The sequence below is a fragment of the Leptonychotes weddellii genome, chromosome 9 (assembly GCF_054177405.1).
Source record: "Leptonychotes weddellii isolate Sample4059 chromosome 9, ASM5417740v2, whole genome shotgun sequence".
Taxonomy (NCBI): Eukaryota; Metazoa; Chordata; class Mammalia; order Carnivora; family Phocidae; genus Leptonychotes; species Leptonychotes weddellii.
The window spans coordinates 125,532,223-125,544,282 of NC_138377.1; the positions used below are offsets into that span (position 1 = coordinate 125,532,223).

At 47.6% G+C, this 12,060-nt stretch overlaps 1 long non-coding RNA gene across 1 annotated transcript; it reads right to left on the reverse strand.

Annotated features, from left to right (window-relative positions):
- Positions 1–8,162: 8,162 nt before the first annotated feature.
- On the reverse strand, positions 8,163–11,600 carry LOC145723612 (uncharacterized). The gene is made up of 2 exons (XR_014148861.1): positions 11,185–11,600; positions 8,163–11,039 (listed from the first exon to the last, which is right to left on the reverse strand). It is a non-coding gene; the product is annotated as an uncharacterized LOC145723612 (long non-coding RNA).
- Positions 11,601–12,060: the final 460 nt, after the last annotated feature.

Sequence of the window (12,060 nt, forward strand, 5' to 3'; positions counted from 1 at the left end):
GGCGGGGAGTCTGCTTCTCCCTCTGACCCTCCTCCCTCTCATGCTCTCTGTCTCTCATTCTGTCTCAAATAAATAAATAAAATCTTAAAAAAAAAAAAAATAAGTAAAACCTTTAAAAAAAAAGAAACAGGCTTAGAAGCAGGGAGAAACTTGCCCATGTTCGTGGGGGTGGGTGGGTGGGTCACGCTGGCCCTGAAGCCACCCTGCACCTCCTCTTCCTGCACTACTTCCTCCTGGTCCCCTGGTGCCGCCCAGATGCCGACTTCCCCATCCCATTCACACGCTGGACCTGCGTGTGACGGCCAGTGGGGTGCAGCTGCTGCCCCCACTGAGGGCGTGTGTCCTCAACAGCCAGCTGGTGTCCTCCTCTCCCGCGTCTGTACCCCTCACCCCTTCATGCGTCTCCTCCCTGTAGAACTGCCCTAACCGCGACTGGTCATCGCTATCTTGGATCAGGAAGCTTTCTGCAGAGGGTGCCAAGCTGCTGGCGGGGAAACTCTGCCTCGGGTAACTCCATGCAGCATGAACGTAAACCCTTTCTTTACAGGGGCTGACTCGGTGTGGCTATCTCTGCTGGAAGATGCTATTAGGGATACGGCATCAGGATGGACACGGCTAAATCTTTTTCCCACGGTGTTGGTGGGTTTTCTCTGATTCATCTGCCTTAGGAAGGAAGGCAGGATTTTCAAGACAGCTGACTGAGCCTAGCGTGGATGTGCTGCTTTAACGGAGTAAACCTAACTGGCTCCCAGGAGAACCAAACCCGTGACCAGTGTTTTCTGGAACGGTTCTAAAGCGCAAGGCTGATGACCCTGCTATTTGAGCAACTGAAGACTGTATATATAGGAAGCATCTATTATAGACACTTGCCACACAAGTATTTGACACAATCTCATTCCCGCTGACTTTGCTGGTACCGCCTGAGAACTCCCGCATGCCCTGCCCGCCACCTCCGGAGGCCTACTGTGCACCTGCCTCGGTGTATTTTTCTCCCCTCCTGTTAAGATTGCGGAGCCATGTATCGGGAGGCCAAGCCCTACACTTGTGGATTAGACCTCTCTCACACGCTGGCAGCCCCCAAGTTCACACCCGCAGCCCAGACCTCTCCCCTGAATTCCAGACTCAGATGTTCAACTGCTGATCTGACACGTTTCTACCTGGATATTTAACAAGCATATCAAACTCCATCATGTGAAATCTAAATACCTGTCACTGCTCCCTAAACCTGGAACCCCTGTATCCTTCGCCATCTCTCCATCCACTCAGGCAAATCCTTTAGGCTCTTGACTCCTTTTCTCTCATACCCCAAATGCAATCTATCAGGAAGTACTATTTGTTTCCATCATCAAAATAGACAGAGGAGTCAGCAATTTATTATCATCCTCATTACCACTACCCTGATCCACATCATCTAAAATCTCTTGCCTGGGTTTTGCAGTAACCCCCTAACTGGTCTTCTTGCTCCTGCCCCCCACAGTGTGTTCCCAACATGCAGCTCCAGGGGTCCTTCAAAAGGTGAGGGAACTTGGGGCACCTGGGTGGCTCAGATGGTTAAGCATCTGCCTTCGGCTCAGGTCATGATCCCAGAGTCCTGGGATCGAGTCCCGCATCGGGCTCTCCGCTTAGCGGGGAGCCTGCTTCTCCCTCTGCCTCTCTGTCTCTTATGAATAAATAAATAAAATCTTTAAAAAAAAAAAAAGGTGAGGGAACTTGAATGAGGAAGTCTCGGGGGTGAAAGATGCAGCCTGGAGAATATAGTCCATGGCAGTGTGACAGGGTGGTGTGGTGACAGGCAGGGACCACACCCGTGAGGAGAACAGCATTACCTACAGTGAAGGCGAATCACCATGTCGTGCACCGGAAGCTAACGTAACATAGTGTGTCAGCTACACTGCAATAGAAAGAAGAAGGAACAAACATTAAGATATCGTATGGTACCTCTCTACTCAAAACTCTCCAGGGCTTTTCACCCCACTCCAAGTAAAAGCCAGAATTCTTACGACATTCTCACAAGGATTCTTTGTCTGTTATTCTCATGACAAGGCTTTCCACGGCCCACCTGCCCTGTGAACGACCCGAGCTCATCCTGCCGTGCCAGGCGCACTCTGCGTTCCTCCTAGCCTCCTGATTTCTGCCTGGGATGATGTAGGGCTTCCGAAGATAACAGACTTGGGGGGACACGGATGGCGATGACTCTATCATGAGGCCCCACCCCACGCCCACAGAGTTCTCTGGGGATGCAGAGATTAAGCAGCATCATCCCCACTGTTGCGGGTACGTGCACGCACAGTACTAGGGCTTCCAGTCCTCGATGGAGACGCAGCGAGTGCCCGCTGAATTGTTACCGCGTTCGCACAGATTTGGACTAAACGAGGAAGACCCTCTTCCCCAAGAGTCAATGCAGTACTGAACCAGACAACGCTCTTTTCTTGTTACAGGGTTCTACCCAGCACATAGAGCCCTCCAGAGTAGCCAGGGACGCCCAGGAAAACAAAGCTTCCAGGGCTCAGTAGAGGCGTCTGTCCAGTACATAAGCCCCGGAGCTCGGGGGCTCCCTCCCCTGGGAGTCCTCGGCAGCTCTGTTTGCCTATTTAGCGTGTCCTTTGGCCTTCGACCTTGTTGGTATTCAACCAGCTGCTCAAATCATGAACTAGGTTTCCGGGAGTCATCCTCGAACCTTCCTGACCTTTATTCCTGTTCTTCAACCCAAAATTAACCAAATCCTGGCAACTCCACTTCTTGAATATCTCTTCATCCATCCATGTCTCTCCTTCTAGCTCCTTAACTCCTACACTCATCCAAGCTACCATTACTTCCATCCAGGCCACCCTCATCCATCGCTGACCCCGTCTGGTACATTCAGTACAGCTAGCATCCTCATCTGAAAAGTAAATCCAACGTCACCCCTTTGCTTAAACTCATTCAGTGGTTTTTCATTACTCTTAGGAACTCAGATTCTTCCCCGAAACTCTGTGTCATTTTCCCTCCCCACTTGAGTGTGCACTGGACTTAGTGACTTGCTTCCAAAGAACAGAGTGTAGAAAGGGGAAACCACGCCACGATGGAGAAGCCTGGCCCATGTGACATTAGCCGGGCGACCACAGTTAGTGCGTGCTGATGGCTTGTACCTTTCGGTATCATGTGATAAAAACGGCATTTAATCTCTGGGGTATTCCTCCCCAAGCCCATAACCCCGCGAAAACATCCATCACAAATTGAGGGATATTCCACAAAATACCTGGCCAGCACTCCTCCAAACTGTCAAGGTCATCAAAGCACAAGGGAAGTCTGAGAAATGAGCACAGTCAAGATGAGCGTGACTGAACAGGATGGGACCCTGGGACAGAACACGGGCGTCAGTAGGAAAACTAGAGAAACCCAAACGAAGTCTGGGGTTTACTTAACAGCAGCGTATGGACCCTGGCTTCCTGGCTTGGACACATGGGTACCATGGTAACGCCCGGTGCTAACCTTGGGGGTCTGGGGGAGGGGCACACGGGGACTCTGTATTTCCTCTGCAACCTTTACGTAAATGTAGTCTTTAAAAAAGTTTATTAAAACGCAAAGAGACAAATCAAAACCACCCACGTGGTCCGGTGGTCCGTGGTCCGGGCCCAGCCCCTCAGCCTTATCTGCTTCCTCTCTCTGCAGAGGAGCCTTTCCAGCCATCTTTCAATTCCTCTGTCAGGTCAGTCACAATGTTGCTTTCTTGAGGGCCTTTGCATATAGTTGCTTCTTCTTAGAAAACTCCCTCACCTCCCCTCTCTGTTCTCACCCACCCTGCGGCCTGGTTAGTGCTTACTCCACCTCAGGATTTCAGCAGAGACGCCACTTCCTGCTGACCGGGCGGGTGGTGGGGGAGGAGGTGCGGGTCATCAGACACCTCCTGACCTGTCTAGACGGAGGGGATGATCTGTGCAGGAGTTTGCATGAAAGTTCTATTTCTTCCTGCAAATTGGCACTTGGCTTATACACCAATCTGTGGTAGTGTTCCCTGAACTTTGATATGAATACAAATCACCTGGGGATCTGTTAAGATAAGAATACAGGTTCTGGGAGAGCCTGAGGCCCTGCCTGCCTGACAGGGTCCCAGGCGGTGCTGACGTTGTGGGGTCACGGACCACGCTCAGAGCAGCAGGTCTTGGTAAATGGATCGCATTTTGGTGTGCTGATGGAAATTACGTCTTGGGTCTATGCGTGTAAGAACGAGACCAAGCGTAGAAGTGAATTCAGTGTTTGTTTCACTTTTGATGATGGAAACTCTATTCACTTCTGCTACTCCCTCTTTGAACCTGCCCATCCCCACCCACTTGCAAATTTCCACGCAATTTGCTGCAGGGGAGGTGTGCAACCTGCACAGCATCATGGATGTGAATCAGCGGGTTTCCCTGGTGACGTTCTGACTTGTCTTTTTAAATTTCTAGAATGGCTACCCACTAGAGTTGAGGGAGGCACCCTTTTCTGAATATTCCCTGGTTTGCCAAGTCTCTCTTCAATGTGGTTCCGTACTCCAGCTACGGTTTGACCAGTGAAGAGGACAAGGGGTCTTTTCTCTTGACCTGGACTTCCATCAGAGCTTGAGATTTTACTAGATTCAACCGATTGCTTTCCCACTGAGTTTGCTCATGACCCAGCCTTCACCCGCCGACTTCACCAACATCCACCCAGCCCTCGAGCCGTCCTGGGTCCAGCGCTGAGCTCCGAGGATGCAAGCCACTGGTACACGTGGTCCAGGCTGACAGCCACGGGGGACCAGAGCAGGCGGGGAGGACATGCTGGGACACAAGAGGCGGCGGCTGAGCCTTGGTTTCGCAGATCCTGATTTCTTTCACGTAGTAGCTCCACACGGTAAGCTTGGGCAAGCCACGGATGGTGTCCAAGCCTGTTTCCTGCGCGGTGAAAACCTCACGGTAATGCTGTCATGGTTTCTACGTCCAGAACCTTCCTGAGGTGGCAGAGCAACGTCAGTAGGTGCTGGCCAGCCCTGACGGGCTCCTCCAGCTCAGACGGCCACTCTCCTCTCGCCCATGCCCAGCAGGCCGACGGTAACCCCAAGAAGCTACTCCCACTGCCCTGCGATAAGGAGCACGGACGTTCTGTCAGGGAGACGGGTGGGAGGAACAGCTCACAACTGAGGAGGCCCCCCCGGACGGCTTCCCAAGCTCCTCTTCCTGGCTGTGGCTTCCAGGGGCTTGTCTCCCCTGCTCCCATCTCAAGTGCAGGGCAACTGTGTCAGCCCCGCCACAGTCTATTGGACACCCCTTCCCTTGGGATGCAACAGAAGCTTCTCTGACCATCTTACGCACAACAGGTTAGGGACCATCTTTTTATTATCGTGGCTTTTGGTCTAAAAACCAAGTACCTTATCAAAGTCTTTCTTCTAAAAAAAAACAAAACCGAAGTCATCTACACAGTGCTTTCCCAGGAAGAATTCCAGCGACGAAAACCTTCTCCCCATCAGCACGTTAGGGCAGCTCGGCAGTCAGCCACGCCCCGGGGTCTGGAAGGGCAAGGCGCCGTGCTAGGGAGTGGAAAGCAGCAGGGCCACACAGGTAGCTGAGAGGAGCGGTCCTATGATGGCAGGTGTTTACCAAAGGAATTTTAAGAGACCGTGATAGGATGAGAATGCTTTCTTCCTAAGGAAGCTAAGTTTGGCAGTGCTGAGACCAGGTTGTAGCAGAGTTTGATCGCTGGCAGATCAGTTAGGAGCCTGATGTAACAGGTGGGTAGGGTGGTTAGTAAATGTGTATTGAGTCAACTAAAACTAGTTTTTTCACAGGATGGTCTCTCCCATTCCATGCTTCCACCAAGTTTATTTACTGAAGTTTTTTTTTTAATCTTTTCTTTTGAACCAATTTTAATCTTACAGAAAATGTTGCAAAAATGGACTTCCCATATACCCTTCATCTAACTTCCAACAGCATCTCACATAATCTTAGTACAGGTATCCAAGAAAGAAACTAATGTCCATACCACACCATCACCTAACATACAAGCCTTCCCTGAATCCCACCGGTTTTCCCACTAAGGCCCTTTCTCTGGTCCAGAAGCCCATCGAGGACAGCTAACTGTACTTAACTATCCTGTCCCGTCTCCCTCGTCTCCAATCCCCAAGTTTCTTGGGCTTCCAGGACTTTGAGACTTCTGAAGAGTGCTGGTCAGGTGCTTATAGAATGTCTCTCAATTTGGGTTTGCTGTTTCTTCATGACTGAAGTTTTCCTGATTTTTCTAGCAGAAAGGAGTACCACATAAACAATCTGTGTCCTTTTTAGTGCACCATATTACATCTATGTAATACTGCACCATGTTAACATCTATTAAGTTATCTTGTAGGGAGATACTTTGAGACCACAAAAATGTTGTTTCTTATTCTTTTGCCTGCTGATTTTAGCCCTCATCAACAATTCTTACCTGCACCGATTATAAGTGCAATGTTTGCCTAATGGTGATTCTTGGTTTCCATCATTCCTTCCACATTTATTAGCTAGAATTATAGGATAAGGAGCTGTGACTACTTGTTTTCTTGTTATTTATTTATCATTATTCATTTATCAATCACCATGGACTATGGGTATTTATTTTAGTTCATGGATTATAGAGTTAAATTATTATTTTGTTGCTCAAATGGTCCGAGCTTTGGTCCCAGCTCCCCTTCTGACATGCTCCCCTCCGTTGGAATCACTTCCTTACCTTGTGGCACCACCAGATAGTCCAGGCCCATCTTGCTCCTGCCTCAACTCTGGAAGCCCTATATTTTTGTTGGAAAATGACATTTGGAAACCAAGATCTGGACGCTAGATTTCATTGCTATGGAGGGTCATTGCTTCTAGGTCCTCTCACGAACAGAACTAGGAAACATAAGTATATGTATGTAGCACACATCTCTATTTCTCTATCCATTTGTATATATATTTAAAATCACAAATTTATATCAACACTTCCAATTCCAAGGCAACACAACAGGGTTCATTCCAACCTTTACTCCTTCCTTATTTGTAACTTGTTTTTCCTGATGGGGAGAAACCGGGACTCTCATTATCTACAATGTATTTACTTATTTGCTCAGTTCTAGAACACAGATAAAGGAGTTTCACAATTACTAATTTAATTTATAACCCTATGGAAAACAAATGTCTTAACTGGAGTGCTATATTAGTGTAGAGCTGTTTTAGTCTCTAGTCTTACAGTAGACAGTCAAAATGCTGTTTTCTGAAGTTACTTAAGTTGGTTCTTTTCTTCTCCACCATCCAATGTTGTGGTGATTCTTAGCCACGTCCAGCGCAGCTCTGTCCTGTCCCCGCCTACACTGTTTCGGCTTCCTTCCATACCTTGGCTGTATGGATGGGCACACGTGTGTATGCAGATGCTGGCATGCTTCTGAGGGTCAGAGCTACCCAGACCGGTGTCGTCGAAGAAACACCACTTTCCCCTCTTCACGTGGCTACTCCCTTCCCCCTCCCCCACCCTGTCCTCACCTCTTCCCTAGGGGACCCAAAGTCTGTTTCCAGTTTATATGTATTGCATTTTTTTCTTTCAGAAATGAGCAGATACGTGTAGATTTTCTTTTATACTACTGTTTATTTTACAGAGATGTAATGGACATTAAATTCACCCTTTTAAAATGTACAATTCCGCAGTTTTTAGTACATTCACAGTGCTTTGCAACTATCATCTCAGTCTAATTTTAGAACATCTTCATCACCCCAAACAGAAACCCCGTACTCCACTCCCCTCCTTCCTAGCCCCAGGCAACCACTCATCTACTTGCTGTCTCTACGGATCTGCCTGTTCTGGATATTTTTTTTTTTAAAGATTTTATTTATTTATTCATGAGAGACAGAGAGAGAGAGAGAGGCAGAGGGAGAAGCAGGCTCCCCGCAGAGCAGGGAGCCCGATGCGGGACTTGATCCCAGGACCCTGGGATCATGACCTGAGCCGAAGGCAGCCGCTTAACCGACTGAGCCACCCAGGCGCCCAGTTCTGGATATTTTATATAAATGGGACCATACAGTATGTGGCCTTTCGTGTGGCCTGTCACTAGGCCCATCCATGCTGTAGCATCTCACGTTCCCATGAGCACGAGGGCTCGTTTCTTCACATTCTCGCCAACACTCTTCTGTGTTTCTGATTATAGCCACGTGAGTGTGTGCGAGTGGTATCTCTTCGTGGTTGTGGTTTGCATTTCTCTAATAACTAATGATGCTGACATCTTTTCATATGCTTATTAGCCATCTGTGTATCTTATGTGGAGACCTGTCTATATTTAAGTCTTTGGCCCGCTTTAAAATAGATTATCTTCTTTTACTGTGGAGTTGTAAGAGTTCTTTATATATTCTGGATTCAATTCCCTTATCAGATATATGATGGTGTCCTTTAATGTACTAATGTGTTTAATTTTGATGAAGTCCATTTACTTTTCTTTTGTGGCTTGTGTGTTTGGTGTTGTAACTAAGGAACCATTGCCTAATCCAAAGTGATAAACATTTATGCCTATGTTTTCTTCTGAGAGTTTTGTTTCAGCACTTATATTTAGGCCTTTGATCTATTTTGAGTTAAATTTTGAATGTGGTGTTAGGAAAGGGTCCAACTTCCTTGTTTTCCATATCCATCACTGTTTGTTGGAAAAGACTATTCTTTCCCTATAGAATCATCTTGACACTCTTTTTCAGGAAAATCAACTGACCATGAATGTGAAGGTTTAGTTCTGGGCTCTCAATTCTATGCCATTTACATATCCTTCTATCCTTATGCCAGGACCACACCGTCTGGATTACTGTATCTTTGTAGTAACTTTTCAAGTTCAGTAGTGTGAGTTTTCCAACTTTGTCCTCTTCTTTCAAGAATGTTTTGGTTCTTCTGGGTTCCTCGCATTTCCATGAGAATTTTAGGATCAGTTTGTCAATTTTTGCAAAAAAGCCAAATTTGATAGGTATTGCGTTGACTCTATAGATCATTTTAGGGAGTAGTGCTATGTTAATATTAAGTCTTCCAATCCATGAATATGGGATGTCCTTTAATTTATACAGGTCTTCTTTCTTTCAACAATGCCATGTGGTTTTCAGAACTCTAACACTTGTTAAATTTATTTCTAAGTATTTTTTTTTTAAAGATTTTATTTATTTATTTGAGAGAGAGAATGAGACAGAGAGAGAGAGCACGAGATGGGGGAGGGTCAGAGGGAGAAGCAGGTTCCCTGCCGAGCAGGGAGCCCGATGCGGGACTCGATCCCGGGACTCCAGGATCGTGACCTGAGCCGAAGGCAGTCGCTTAACCAACTGAGCCACCCAGGCGCCCCTTTCTAAGTATTTTTTTAATGCTATTGCAAATGAAATTGTTTTTTAAATTTAAACCTATCTGCATTATTGTATAAATCTGTATTAGTGAGGGTTCTCTAGAGAAAGGGAATCAATAGGAGATCTGTATGTATATATATAGTCTTATTATGTACAGCTTGTATCTTGTTATATATACTTATTATTATATATACTTAATAACATATATATTATAAGATATACATATAAATCTCCTACTTATATTATCTCCTGTTTTAGTTGGCCAATAAACAACATAGGCATGAACTGCGTGGGTTCACTTACACATAGATCTTCTTTAATAAATATAGTCCAGTACTGTAAATGTATTTTCTCTTATGATTTTAATAACATTCTCTTCTCTAGCTTACTTTATTGTAAGAATACAGTCTATAACACATACACAAACTAGGTGTTCATCACCTGTGCATGTTATCTGTAAAGCTTCCATCAATGGTAGGCTATTAGTAGTTAAGTTTTTGGAGAGTTGACTGTGTGTGTGGGGGGGGTCAGTGCCCCTAATCCCCACGTTGTTTGAGGGTCAGCTGTGTATGTAGCGTGACGGAACCAACAGGAGTTATCTCCTATTGGTTCCAGACTTATGATAAAGAACTGGCTCACGTGATGATGGAGGTCAGCAAAATCTCCAGGGCCATGGTCCTAATTTGAATCCAAAGGCCAAGAAGCTGCTGTAGAACCAGAAATATGTCTAGTATGAATAGTGCCAGTCTGGAAGATTGGTCTCATATCCTGCAACTTTGCTGAGCTCCAGTTTATTAGTTCTAATAACTTTTTTTACGGATTCCTCGGGATTTCCTATATATAAAATCATGTCATATGCAGAGATAGTTTTACTTCCTTCTTTCCAGTCTGGTTGCCTGTCATTATTTTCCTTGCCTTACTGCCCTGTAACCCAACTTTTAAAGAGTTCTTTATTAAAAGAAATTGACCCTTTGTCTGTGGTTTATGTTGCAAGTGTCTCCTCTCATTTGTCAGCTGTCTTCTAATGTTGTGTATGGCTTTTTATGCTGTGCAAAATTACAAAAAACTTGTTATGTAGTCAAATTCATCAGGTTTTTCTCTTATTGCCTTTCCCCCACACTGAGATTAAAGAGGAACTGCCCTCTCTCCTTGTACAGTCTCAGGTTTTACACTAGACCCTTAATTCATTTGGAATTTTTTATGTATGGTGTGAAATATGGACCCATAATTTTATCTTTAAAAAAAACGGCTCTCTAGCTCTCCTAGGACCATTTATTTAAAAGTTGATGCTGGCCCCAGGGATTTGAGACATCATCTTTGTCATATACTAAATTTCCATATGGCTTCAGGTCTATTTCCGTGCTTTCTATTCTATTCCATTGTTCCACCGTGTGGCAGTCCATACTATTGTAATTACAGAGGTTTTAAAGTATGTTTCAAGGTTTGGAAGGGCCAGTTCCCCAGGGGGGCCTTTCATTTTCCGTGTTTTCCTGGCTCTTCCTGAATGTTTGTTTTCCCATAGGAACTTCAGTAAAATTGATCAACATAAAACTTAACTAAATTTTCTCAACTTCTCATTATTTTACAGTTCCATTTCTTTACCTGTAAAATAAACGAACCCTCTCACCTTTTGATCGGGTCACTGGTGTCAACCTGTGAGGGGTAAATCTAGAGTTTAAGAGCCTTTCTCCACAGAGTTAGTCCCTTGAATTATGGTCTTCCTTCTTCCCAGTCCAGGTAAATGCTCTGCAAGACAAAGAAACCTTGGTGTCTCCATCTCCCCATTGTTTATTCCTGAAGGAACAGAGCTTTCCCAGGAGGTCCAAGTTCCAGGCATTGCACAGTGAAAATACTGCTGTACTTTGAACCTGTCATAAACTGGGCAACTTACTCTGAGTCCTAAATTCTCCAGAGGTGAACACAAAAGGCATCCGCCGCATCAACGGTCTGTCCTGTCCCTCGGTAATAAACCGGCTCCCTCCCGCCCACTGGAAAAGAGAAAGGAGTGTTTTTGCCAAAAAACTAAATCATTTTCGCTTTAACCAGTAGATCTGTGTATCCTGTGTACTTCTCATCGGCCTGCCCCTGCACTCTGGTCAGGCCCCACACAGCTCCTAAGGACTGCAAGGCTCACTCACAGGAATCTGCGCCAGCGCTGCGGCCCCCACGGGCGCCCCCTCCCCGAGCCCAGGCCGGGCCACAGCCGGGTCGGGAAGCCGGGGCCAGGCGGTCACTCGACCCCTGGGGCCGCGCCGAGCCCGGACAACAGCCCCCTCCCCCGACGCTCCCCCGGGATCACCCGGAGCCCGGACCCTCCCCCCTGGGAGGTCCCCCGCCGACCTTTAACCCTCCCCCCGGGCCGCCCCGAGCCCGGACCCTCCCCCCAGGAACCCGCCTACCTCGGACCCTCCCCCAGGGCCTCCCTGGGCCGGGACCCTCCCCGGAGGAACCCGCCTACCTCGGACCGTCCCCCAGGGCCTCACTGGGCCGGGACCCTCCCCCGAGGAACCCGCCTACCTCGGACTCTCCCCCTCCCCCGGGGCCGCCCCGAGCCCGGACCCTCCCCCCAGGAACCCGCCTACCTCGGACCGTCCCCCAGGGCCTCCCTGGGCCGGGACCCTCCCCCGAGGAACCCGCCTACTTCGGACCCTCCCCCAGGGCCTCACTGGGCCGGGACCCTCCCCCCAGGAACCCGCCTATCCCGGACCCTCCCCGCCTCTCTCTCGGGGCCGCCCCGAGCCCAGACTCTCCCCCTCCCCAGGGGCCG